A 14063-nucleotide genomic window follows, 5' to 3' on the forward strand; every position below is an offset into this window, starting at 1 on the left:
TTACTCATTACACATGGATTTTAACATAATCATTTATATCATGTTTGTCGTTTATAAAAAGTCATTATACTCTAAAATAAAATCCAACCTTATCATCTTTACCTCTCCTACTTTTAAATCAAAAGAAAAAAAACTATTTAGTTTGGGATTCAAAATGTTTTTTTTTTTAAATTCCGATCATTACATTAAACTTAAATGTTAGTTGTCAACTTAAATAAAAGAAATTAAGAAAAAACGAGTAAAATATCTTCATTCCTATTTCCACCTCTATCAAGAAGATGGAGACTTCAAATAATTTTCATTGAATATAATGTTAATAATATATAATGTTTAATTTATATAAACTTTGAACTCTCACAAAACAATGGAGTGAGATGAAAATTATTTGAATTTTCCATTTTCTTTATAGAGGTGGAAATAGAGGTGAAGATATTTTATTCGTTTTTCTTAATTTATTTTATTTAAGTTGACAATTAACATTTAAGTTTAATGTAATGATCAGAATTCAAAAACATTTTGAATTCCAAACTAAATAGTTTTTCTTATTGTTTATATAAAAGTAGGAGAGGTAAGGATGAAGAGATAGGATTTTCATTTTAGAGTATGATTAGACTTTTTATAAAGTACAAACACGACATAAACACTTACGTTAAAATCCATGTTTAATGAGTAAGTAATATTTCTGTTGTAAGAAAATATTATACAATATGTTTGTGTGAATTATGTTTTTTTGTACATTTCTATAATATTTTGCGTGAATTTGGATTTTAAACTACTTTCTGAAGGTATGATTTAAAAGAAAAAACACTTTGCTATACTCCGTTTTGAATTTTGCTAAATAGTAAAGAGTAAACCAAACTGTTGACGTAACTGAAAACTTTTAGATGTGAATTTCTTTTATTTGTTATGTATAAGTATTTCATTTTGTTTTATGGATATTGTTTGCACTTTAAGTAAGACTCCCTATTTAAAAATTTTGGATAGTCGATGTAAATACAGGTCTTATTTTTACAACGTAAATAAAGTTTGGATTGTGTTCTATATCCGTTGAATGTTTGTGTTAATATTTTTGGAAAATGCATATTCTTCAAATTTGAAGAAATTAATCAATAGTCCTGCTATTTTCAGTGTATTTATTAGAAACTTTACTTTTCTATTTTCTCGAATTTGAAACAGGTAAATGCAAAGTTTTTACGGTACAATCCGGTACAAACGCAGTACAAAGGATTCGTACGGAAAAATCTTCAGATTTGTAGAAATTTGTATTCTTGTCCTGCTAGGTTCATGTAAACTTAGCAGGACCATTTTATTTTTTTTGATTTTCTCGAATTCGAAGCCAGTACAAACGAAAAGTTTTACTGTACAGTCCGGTACAAACGCAATATAAACGATTCGTAAAGAAAAATCTTCAGATTTGTAGAAATTTGTTAGTGGCTCTGTTATGTCCACGTGAACTTAGCAGGACCACTTTCTTTTTCAATTTTCTAGAATTGAAGCCAGGTGCAAACAAAAATTTATACGGAACAATCTGGCACAAATGCAGTACAAACGATTCGTAATTATAAATCTTCAAATTTGTAGAAATTTGACAATGGTCCTGAAACTGTATTTTTCGATTTTCTCGAATTTGAAGTCGGTACGAATGAAACTTTTTACGGCAATCCGGTATAAACGCAGTACAAATGTATGGGATGCAAATATTTATAATTTTCGTATGTGGTCTTGCTAAATTCACATACGTGAAGGCTACCGTTTCCACAGTTCCCACTTTAAAACTCTTATATCTTTGTGGCGGAAATGGTACAAACGAAACTTTTTACGGTACATTCCGGTAGGAACGTAGAACTAAGGATTCACATACGTTTTATTTCGAAATTAAAATGTAGGGTCTGGCATTTTCACATCTCCCCACCTTAAAACTCTTATATCTTTGTACCGAAAATGATACAAATGAAAGCTTTTGTTGTACATTCCGGTACAAACGTAGTACAAACGATTGACATACGTTTTATTTCGAAATTCCAAGGTGGGGGCTGCCGTTTCCACAGCTCCCCACTTTAAAACTCTTATATCTTTGTATCGAAAGTGGTACAAACGAAAAGTTTTGCGGCACATACCGGTACAAATGTAGTACACACGATTGACATACATTCCGGTACAAACGTGATTAAATGAATTCACATACACTTTACTTCGAAATTCAAAGGTGGGGGACTGGCGAAACGTACCCAGAATTTCCCAATTTAAAACTATGTTTTCCTCCTTCCTATTGCAAAGGCATATACGTGCGTAATGTATTTTCCAAAGTAACTTAGGCCAACTTGAAAAATTGAAGATTCTTTTCTACGCATAAGTATCTTGAGGAGTGAACAAAATAACAATAGCTTCTTTCAGTGAATGTAAATCTGAAAGGAAATTGTTTATTATAGAACTGACTGTTTATATCATCTTAAAAACCCACGGATACATTTTCACAATGAATTCTATAGTATCAGCAATATGTTGACAAAAATACAGAATACAAAGTGAAAAGCATATAAATTCTAAAGAGCGTATTCTTTGTATAAATTTCTTTGTGTATCCTCTCTGTTTTCGTCAGAGTTTATCTGAAAAAGACATGTAATAAGCATTTCAATAAACACAGCTGTCATCTGGTGAAAAGTAAATAGTTTCAATTTCCGGTAGTTATTTCCTTCCAACTGACAAGAAACACTCGGCATATTGTATATTTTTACTTAAAATATGCTGTGGTTAGGCTTTTATAAATTGGACATAAGAGAAATCGCAGTTGGATCCAAAGCTTCCATGGCTTGGCAAATATGCTCTCGAGCTTCCTGGTCACAGCACTTAAATATGTCTGACCACTTACTCTTTCCACTTCCTCCCCAATGGATACTTTTTTCTTGTCCTTGGAGCACATTTTGTTTTTATGCACCAGGCCGTAATAAAAAAAAAGAGTCGACTGCATGAAAATAATCTTGCGTAAAATCCTCTAGGGACTTAAAGGTGAACTACTTGTATGAATTTTTAGTCGCATTATCAAAGGTGAATTCAAAGACAGGTTTTTATTAAAGAGTACGAGTTCGTTTCCTTATAACCGAGCTTTATTAATCTTGAACCTAGACTTCGGATATCTTGAATCTTGAGCTTTAGTAGTCAATTTTAGCCTTAATTTTGATTCAAGTGTGCATATTATGATTAATCATACACACTTGAATGCTAAAGAAGGGTATATTACAATCTCACTTTCTGACGAACTCCTAACTACAAAGTTAACAGGGACGAACCAAGGCAAAATTTTCACCGAGGCAAAGTGACTTTTCGGAGTGCCCCTAGTTCTAGCCTATATTTTACATTTTATTACAGTGATTTTAATATTTTAAACCTATTTTTCAAAAAAAAAATTAATACTCAGACACATTATATATGTAGGGTGGTACGTAACTCCACCGAAAAACTTTGGGAGGCGATTCCTTATATGAAATGAAAGAAGTTCTAATAAACATTGGCCGAAAAACGTCTCCTTTTAGAGTTATGATCCATTGAAAATTCGAAAAATTACTTTTCAAAACTCCCTAATTTAGAACCTATAGGACCTATCCCAAGCGGTTTAAGGGATTACACAGGAACTAGTACGTGCTCTATCTAAATACCCATGTTTTACCATCCTCCGTTATCGGCGAAAGGAACTGTAAAAAGAAAGTTGAAGTATAGGGAGACTCCTTTAAGTACTAGTGGTGCGTTCGTTTCGCTGGTACCGGTGAATTCTGATATGGAGTTTTAGATAGAGCATATACCAGTCTCTGTGTAATTCCTTAAACCGCTTCGGATAGGCCATATAGTTTCTAAGCCAGGGCGTTTTGAAACGTGATATTTCGAATTTTCGGTAGTTCATAACTCTGAAAGAAGACGTTTTTCGACCCATGTTTATTAGAACTTTTTTCTTTCATAAGGAACCGCCTCCTAAAGTTTTTCTGTGAAGTTATCTACCACCCTATATATATATATATATATATATATATATATATATATATATATATATATATATATATATATATATACATATGGTATCAATTACTTTGTGTTTTTATTATTATTATTATTTATGTACGGATATATATATAAACAAAAACAATATCTAAGAGTATTTACTGAATACTACTAATGATGTCATGATTCTTGCCATATTGCAAATTGTTTTGTTATATCAATAACATCAGGAGTCATTGTACCATATATCCGACTATGTATCAATCTATTCTAATAACCTGAAATACCAATAAATACATTTCATATATGCTGAACGTGTTTTATAAACAACCCTTTTATGTAAAGAACATGGCCCTCTATAAACAATACCAACTCCTCCTCCACTCTTTCTTCTACATGCCATGTCTCCATTTGTGGATACAGCCCCCCTAGTACTATGAAACTCTCTTCTTCCATGGTGGTATGGAAAAAGATGATCTAATTGACTCTACAAGAATATAAACCAAAAAAGTCAGTAGAAAACACGTTATAAAATTTACTTTTTGAGGCACGTTTTGGCGTCCCGGGATTTCGCCGGGCTGCCCGGCCCTTGGTCCGCTCCTGAAATTTACGTTTGATTCCAAATATTATATACATATTTTTTTCGAGTAGATAAGAATATATATTTCCCTAAAATTATGCAATCTAAGTTAACGTAACTCCTAATCTATTATTTGTCCTCCACCCTCACCCAATTTAGTTTGGTTAGCTTTACTCAATTGTTGGTTTCACAGTTTCGGAACCTTTCTTTGTTTTAAAAGGAACATAATATGCATATCTTGAAATATCAATACAACTTAAAATAAATTTGTTATTATTATTATTATTATTATTATTATTATTATTATTATTATTATTATTATTATTATACTTTGCAATATTTTCATATCTACTAAATCCGTTTGTAACGTTTGTCTTCGTAAAAGAACATATCGTAGAACGTTTTAACAGAACTCTTAAACAAACCATATGAGAAAAATTTAGTACGAAATTATAAATGGATAGATATATTACAAGAATTGTTTAATGAGTAAACTAAGGAAGTACATAGAACAATTGGTATAAAGCCTATAAAAGTTAATAAATTCTTTTTAAGTTCGTTTTGGCAATGCTCCGGGAGCATTCTCAACTGGTTCAGCCTGATTTTGGCCTTCCGAACGTTGATATACTACACAATACAGCAAGCAAGAAGGAGAAAGATGATGACAAGTTTTCCTTGCCCTGTAAATGAGAGAGCAATATCGAAAGAAACTGGGTATGAACTCAAAGTATTTACAATATTCACTAAATTTGTTCCTACTCACGAGTATATACGTCAACAAAAGTTCGATAGGATGGAAACCCAGCAGAAAAACAGAATAGGACTCCAGAATAAAATAGAACTCCAGTTGAAAGTGTTTTCTTCTGCCGACAAACGGTAATTCCGATTCTATTTATCTCGTTTCTCTCTCTCTCTCTCTCTCTCTTTTTTTTTTTTTTTTTTTTTTTTTTTTGACCGGGATGCTCATCGCACTCTTACAACACGGAACATATTTCACAAATGTCAACAATTTAAAGAAAAGAGTATAGTAAATCGTAGGCGGATAACACTTTGATCTTTCTCCTTCTTTCAAGTTAACTATACTTGACGAAAAGCTTTGTTCATCCCTTGGCGTTTTTTAACGTAAATTTACACTCTGCAGTTCATGCGTCATTAATTAATGACAAGTACTCTTCCTAATTATAAGAATTCTTCGTAGCATGCCAGAGGCACAGGATCCAACTGAAAATGAGTTTTTTTTGTTTTTTGTTTTTTGTAAAGCGATCTTCCAAAGTACTTACTCGTATAAGGAATGGTTCAAACATCAAGAATTTGAAAAAAAGGTTATTAGAGACTCATTTCTTAAAAAGGTTTCAAAAAGAAAAGCTAATTAAAACTTATAAAACAAATAATTATTCTTTGTAATAATATATTCTTAAATAATATAATATCTTCTCATTTGTCAATATTATGGATTTCATTTGTTCTAACTAAAACTTTCTGACACATGCCGAACTGTATATATATATATATATATATATATATAATTATATGGTTAAGTACATAGTTAATTCTAAGACTTAGGTATATTGATGCACTTTGGGAGAGGTACGTAGGACCATACTTGAAATTTGGGAATTGTGATCAACAAAATTTTAGTATTAGGCGCGAAGTTTGAATGATGTACAGTACTTAACGTTCAATACTCGATTGATATGAAACAATACTTTGAACTTTAGTCACAACTCATAGTCTTAGATCATTGGTGGAAAGTTATCTTTACTGAAATCTGATTGGTTGAGTTTACCTCCAGCTTTAAATTATAGACTTGAAATTTGATAGAAAACCGTATTGAATTTTAGAATTGTAGTTATGACTCATAGTCTAAAGGCAATATTTTAATACACCTGATATGCTATGCATTTTTATACAAACTCAACTAAAACGATATTTCTACGCCCAGGGGTGTGTGTAAAGAAATTTAGGGGAGTGTTAGAGATGTTGGGGGTGTGCAGAATACTCCCTAGACATAATATCTATTTTTACAACAGAAGTTGTAAGCGTAAAAAAAATGAAATAAAATAAATTACTGCAGGATTAAATTCAGAAAATATTTGCTTATGCTCGGAAACTTAATATAAACTATTCGTTTACTTGTTAGGGAGAGGCCATACCCTCCCTTGTGGAGACCATGGGTGTACCTGTATTGCAATATGTTGTATGTCAACCTAAAGTAGCAGAGCCATCTTAATGGTACCATAGCCACTTGGCCGGGTCCCCACGATCAGAACGACATGTATTAGGAGCAAAATTTAGTCACAGGAATCACAACATCTCTGGGGCCTAATATGCTGTTAAAACGGCAATAGGAAGTAGAGTAGACGGCACTAGCACGAGGCCCCCTTAGGCGCGGGGCCCGATTGGAAGTAATCGGTCAAATCGGCTTAAGGCCGGCCCTGGCCAGTAGCCGAGCTGATAACATGACCACCCCGACTGGGAGTATAGCAGAGAAAGAACACACTTGTCGCTACATGTTCACAGACAGCACACTATTACAATGGGGAGTGGACAGGATTTATCTGCATTCCAAAAGGGCATGATTGTGGGTGTTCGAGCAACAACGTCAATAACCCAAACAGCAGCACTTGTCGAATGTTCCTTTTGCAGTGTAGTGAAGGTGTAGAAGGAGTGGCAAACAAATAGGGTAATGGCCACCAAGAGACGGAACTGCAAGGACGTACGGAAGCTCACACCGCGGAGCAAGCGTCGCTTGACAGCCAAACGAACCATCACTGTTCGGAATGACGTGATCAATACAAGAGTGGGTGCACAACACCCATATCCCATGCAAATATGCGGCATACACTGGCATGAGTGAAGTTCCACAGCAAACCGCCTATTCGTCACCCCCTCCTCACGACTCGTCACACCGACTTTGTCGCGCTTGGCTCAGGAGCACTTTATTTGGACGGCGGATGATTGGAAAAGATGTATTGATCCGATGAATTATGGTCTGTGCTACACCACTTGGACAGGTACGTGGGTGTATGGTACCAGCAACACGAAGCTATACCGACCCCTAGCCAACACCTAGTGGCCCCCTTGCTGGTAAATGTCAATCATCGCTATAGCGACACGTCGAAGGACTGCCGCTAGTGTGCCACTGCCGGCAGGGTTTCGTCGAGTCGAAATAGATATCTAGAGTCGGGGTATTGAAGTTACCACCGCGTAGCAGCGAGGACTTCATTTTGGTCCGCGCTTCTTCGATTTGTCACGGAGAATCGCGAAGGGACCAACACGAACTATGGCCAGTCATGTGCATGCGGTTATTATTATATATTATTTTTCCCTGACGAATTGTTGCTAAAGTGAGCTACGGAGGTCAAGAGTAACCCCTGGCTCTACATCATGAAGTGAAAAGTCTTGAGATGAGTGCGTATAATTGTATGAATTTAGATGAAAAATGTAGCCGATCATTTGAAAGTAAATATGGGAGAACCATGAAATAAAGTAAATAGACGCGCATCATTTTGTTATAAAATTACATGGCGAACGGAGTTTATGTGAGCTCAAACGGTTATCGTCGAATATACATGGTTACAGGAGCACTCTGATTAGCCAAATTAAAAATACCACAAGGATTTATGCCTCTACAAGCGACTTTTTCTTCATCGCCTCCGTGACCAAGTCGGAAGAGCACGCGCCTAGTAATCCAAAGGTTGGTGTTCCGGGGCACATTTTTAAAAAACTTTTTAAAAATATTTTTCAGACTCTCCTTAATGTAAACAAATTACGCATATAGCCCTTTGGGGATCCGATGGTACAATTTGTACCATACGGGTGTTTCATGGTACATTGCGTTATAACTCTCCTATTTGAGCTTTTTGGTCCGGTTTTTCTTGTGTTCCAAGTTCAGAGGCATTGTAGAAGACCTTACGTATGGTTTCACACCTTCCTGCGTCGAGACATAGGAGGTGATGACGTCATAATTCTAAAATATATATTTTCTTTTATTATTTTTATTATTTTATTGTTCATTATTTTTGGCGGGCTTATTTTTGCACGTAGAAGATTGAAATTTTGCCCAAACATTCAGTCCACTGAGTAGTATTTACCAGATTTTTAAAAAGATTTCTGCGTTAAAACAGGGGGGATCCAGAGGGGCAAAAAGTTGAAAAAGGGATATTTTTATCAAAAAATTCCTTTCTTCGGGATTTTTCCGCCTTAGATACACGATGGAGACACGTGAGTCATATTGTCTGAAAGGCAGTTCTATTCTGAAGAGAATGCTTGGCGAAACATGATCCTAGGGTAATTAGGGATGTCTCAGGGAATTTTTACAAAATATCCTTCAGTATACGGGAATATGGTACATCGTCGGTATATATATTTTCTGGCGGGCTTACTTTTGCACCTAGAAGATTGAAATTGTGCATAAACATTCAGCCCACCTAGTAGTATTTATCAGATTTTTCAGATCTCTTCGTTAAAACAGGGGGGTCCAGAGGGGCTAAAAGTTGAAAAAAGGGATATTTAGACCCAAAAATCCCCTTTTTCGGGATTTTCCAGTCTTAGATACATGATGGAGACATGTGGATGGTACCGCCTGAAAGGCAGTTCTATTCTGAAGAGAATGACTGGCGGATTATAGTTCTAGGGTAAATAGAGATGTCTCAGGATTTTTTTTTTTTTTACCTGAGATCATGGTGTTTTGCGGTAATTTGGAGCATTGTGGGGATCCTTGATAAAATTTCTCCCGCCCTTAGTATTCAAGATAGAAACTTGAAATTTGGCACACACATTCAGTCTACCGAGTACTATTTACCAGATTGTTTTGAGATCTCTACGTTCACACAGGGTCGTTCCAGAGGGGCCCAAATTGTGAAAAAAATCCCTCCGAAAATTTCCCTTTGACATCATTTTTCCCTCTCCTGGTATATGGTATGAGCATGCAAGTGGTACCATTTGAAATCCAGCTCCATTCTGAAGAGAATGAGGTATGAATCATGATCCTAGGATAAATAGTGACGATGCAATAGCTGCTTGACTGAAAGTCTAAAAAATACCCCAAAAACCCCGGATGCCGAAAGGGATAGGCGATTTAACATATTTTGGGGGAGTAATTTTGTTGTTCATTGGCGTTTCGTCGCGTCTCTGCCGCTGGTGGTATAATTTTCAAAACGGAAGTATAGCCACCGTGGATCGTCGCTGTGGGGCCGCCAATTTTTGGCAAGATATCTCTAGTTGCCCATCGGTAGTGCACCGACGCTTACGGCATGGGATACTTCTTTGGCTTGATGAACTTTTCACGGAGCTGCAGCTTATATATTGGCCTCCTAACTCACCAGATGTAAATCCTATAGAACATATATGGAATGTTGTGCAAAAAGCTCTTCGCGCCATAACTCCTGCATCATCACCAGTGAGCTCATTGTGGAATGCCATTAGCGATATACGATGTTAGATCCACAATCCACATGAAACATAGCAATTTGCAGAATCCATGCCACACAGTGTCCAGGCCGTCCTTCGACCAAAAGATTTTCCAATAGAGTATTAGGTACGTGGTTACAATTCAGTGAGCACCCAGTGTAGTATTGCAATATATAAGTCGAGAACAATTCAACATACCATAAGTTTCTGCCATCCCATGTTTTTTCCTAAATAGTCGCTTTTTTCTTTCTGATCTGATTTTAGGAACGCGTGGGAACAAAAACGAAAGAAGAAAGACAAAGTAATAGTTAAAAAGACGAAATAATAATAAAGAGAAGGAAAAGAATGCTTCAAGAGTTTATGATTTGAGAAGAGATTGTTAAATAATCAAAACATATCTGAAGAGGCTCATATGTCCAGCCTTGAACATATGGTGAAATTAGTTTCAACTGACGTAGAGCCTGATAATTTTCTGCGTTATCAAATGTTGAAAAGCGTTTCTCTCTTTCTTTTTCTATCTTTTTTCTCCTGGGGCCATCTGTTGTCTGGCGGGGTAATCATCGCAGTCGTTCGTAGCATCCATTTTGGAACTCTTGGCGCCTCCTATATCGTCTGTCGTTGCCATAGCAACAAACTGTATTATTTTTCCACGTTCTAAGGGCAAGCTATCGACTCGAGAGAAATGGAAATGTACGTACATGAGGAAAAAAAGAATTGACAACTTCCGAAAGAGAGGGAAAAACAAAACTTTATTTTTCCGAGCTCATATCAAAGCCAGGCGCCATGACAGAAGACAAACGTGATGAACGATAACATCAGGCAAAACAAATGACAAAACACTACTTTCAAGTTTGCATGAAAGTGTTTGCTTTTATAAAAGAAATAAAAAGTAATCTAAGAGGTTTTCTGTTCCTTTTTTTACTGATTTTTTGTCTTTTCAAATATAAGTTGTTTACAATGAAAGGCAGATATTGCAATCTTACATTTCTAAACATTGATTCTGAAACCAGTGGTTCAGTGGTTCCTAACATTATTTACCTGCCTCCCCATTCGTAAACCCTGCATACTTCACACTTCCATTTCTGTCCGTTCCTAGGTCGGTTGCAATTCACTAGCGCAAATAGAAAAGAAAGTGTGAAATGGTATATGAAATACTCGTATACATTGGCGTCCGAAGGAGGACCCTCCCCCTGGCTCACGAAAATGTATACTTAATATAGTAAACCATGTATATTAAATACCAGAAATACCAGACGAAACATAGTAACCATGGAGATAGACACCCTAGAAAATTTTCTTACGGCGCCCCTGCTAGTATATCATGAGCGCACAGCATTCGATGCTTCATTACCACGTTTTGATTTTTCACAAGTATAAATAAGAGAATAGGTTCTTTTTGTTGAACAACAAACAAGTACCAGGAAGTATAAAGGGCGTTTATTGTATCTAATTCATTTGTTTGAAACTAAATTGTTAACGCTGGACAGATATCCAATAACTTTAAGGAATGTAGAAAACAGTAAATAACTTTCTTCGATGAATTGAAGATATTCGTGGGCCTCTGGATAAATTCTTTCCTTCGGAGGTAATTCCTTCTTCCCTCATTCTAATGATGTCATTGGATAGAAACTCTGTTTCTAGGAATTTGTGCGAGACAAGATTTCATCTCAAATGCAAGACGACGTATGATTTCTAGAATTCGGGACGAGACGTAAGAAGGCTCGTGAAATGCGTTGTCTTGTTTCTAATGTCTCGAAAAAAGTAGTCTAATTTTTAAAATTGTTTTGAAAGAAGTATTCATTCAGAAATGACTTATCTACCTTGGAATCAAGAGACTACCAATCTTTATTTTAAAAGTTAGAGAATGCGTAACGTTTCGAAATCATGCATTATCAATTATTCTCAAAAAATAGTGATGTGTGGGTACATTATATAAGATTTATGCAAAATAATACATGCTTAAATATTATTATTATTATTATTATTATTATTATTATTATTATTAGTAGTAGTAGTAGTAGTAGTAGTACTACTACTACTACTACTACTACTACTACTACTACTACTACTACTACTACTACTAATAATAATAATAATAATAATAATAATAATAATACTATTGAAATTATTATCGATATGAATCAGGGGCGAATCCAGGGGGGCGATCGGGGCGATCGCCCCCCCCCAGAAGAGGAAACTTTCTTATTTTATATATATAAATAAATATTAAAAGTGGCAGTATGACAACCCACCGACCCCCAGAAGTCGGTCCTGGATCCGCCCCTGATATGAATTTAGGCGTCTAAACAAACCGTTGGGGAAGATCGATTAATTAGTTGGTTTGTAGTTGGACGTCCTTCTCAGCATTGATGCTATATGGGGAGTGGTTCTACAGCCCAACGAGGAATCCGAACCAATTTTATATCAGCGGCGGGGGGGGGGGGGTAGGCTAACAAAAGGACGAGAACAGAAAGGCCCGAGTCAAAATGGCCCCGCGTAAAAGCACAAAAATTGATGAGAATATACATATGTTGTGAAACCGATGAATCTAAACTAAACTTGCATGAATATGATGGTGTAATAATATTTTTTCGACAAGTAAATAGAGCTAAATATCAGTAACTTCCAGCCTACTGTAAAACGCGGAGAAGAAGTGTAATTGTTTAAATAATATATGCTCATCAGATGTTGGAGCTTTAGTGTGTGTTGGAAAGATTATAACGAAATAAATATAACTTAACGTTCTTAAAACAAACCTCCACCAAAGTGCGGAAAATTGAGAATGAGGAGGACTTCTAATATTATCAAGACGTGGATTCCAAACATAAAGTGTATGTTGTAAGGAAATGATTGTTTTACATTGACTAAAAGTGCGCGAAACCCCACTCAAAATACCAACTTTAACTTCATTGAGATTTTGCAACGAATTACAACGTAAGGTCAATATGTACGAGTTACGGTGAAAGAAGGTTTGAAAAAAAAAAAAAAAAAAGCATTACGAATATCATGGAACAATATTTCTCCACGCTAAACCAGGAAAATTGTAACGAGCACGCCGAAACTCTTAACGGAAGTTATAAGCTGTCATGTGTTTGCTATTCAATACTAACTGTATTAATTTGGAGGGAGAAAATAACTTTTGAGGACATTTTATAGTAGTTGGTATCATGATGTCCGAATCTTAATGTAATAAGGTAAACACAAAGTGGTACGTGCAAATTTAATTTGGTATATATTGTCTTAATATTTTATCTTAAAGCTTATATTCATTAAATCATTTTTATAAGTGTCGCAAATGCGTATTTAATAAATTCACACACACAGACGTGTTTATATATATATATACATTTTCAATAACAATTCCAAGAACTCCAATATTAATGTGAGACACTGTATTTTACGACACATGTGCTAGCTGGTAGAGGCTGAAAGCCAGTGTTGGAAGTGGTAGTTATAATTACGAGGAAACCGTTTGAGAACGTTGCCACAGATCCTAAGATTAGGAGTTGCTATGGTTTATGCTGTGTGAACTAGGTCTGAGAATTAAGGTGATTTTAATTGTACAGCGTTGCGAACATACGGTATGTGATGTTGAGCACTTAACATATGTGATTAGTGAGTAATTCAATAAGCAGTTATTGAAGTATTAATGTAAACGAGCCTTCGTGGTCATCTGAACCTCTGCGTACGTTTAAGGAAGGATCCAAATAAAGAAAAGTGCAATCAGAATTCGTTGCTGTTCATGGGTCAGAAGTTTTAGATTAACTAGCTCATAACGACTGCAATTTAGGTAACTTTAGAATAGAACAGTCAGTTGCACTTGTTATATTACTTGCAAACGTTTTGCATGTAGCTGTTAATGTTGGTGAGTGTTGCGCAGAAGGAAGGAAAATTGTGTCCGTGTCAGTGGTCAGAATAGAACAAAATGAACGAGAAAATGCTATGTTACGAATGATGTATGGCTAAAGAGATCGCAAGCGATTCTATATCGAGATTTGATAGTAATTTAAAGCTACTTTCCTTGAGTGTAACCCAATTTCGAAGTCAACCGTCGAAAGAACCATTCGACATTTTGCAGAAA

General features: G+C 35.5%; 1 protein-coding gene across 1 annotated transcript in view; it reads right to left on the bottom strand.

The window, feature by feature from the left end:
- unc80 (unc80, NALCN channel complex subunit) overlaps positions 1 to 14063 on the bottom strand; it is a gene marked incomplete in the record, with an annotated part of 366946 nt that overhangs the window by 337104 nt on the left and 15779 nt on the right.

This window comes from Thermobia domestica, chromosome 2, assembly GCF_964235325.1.
Source record: "Thermobia domestica chromosome 2, izTheDome1.hap1.1, whole genome shotgun sequence".
NCBI classification, from domain to species: Eukaryota; Metazoa; Arthropoda; class Insecta; order Zygentoma; family Lepismatidae; genus Thermobia; species Thermobia domestica.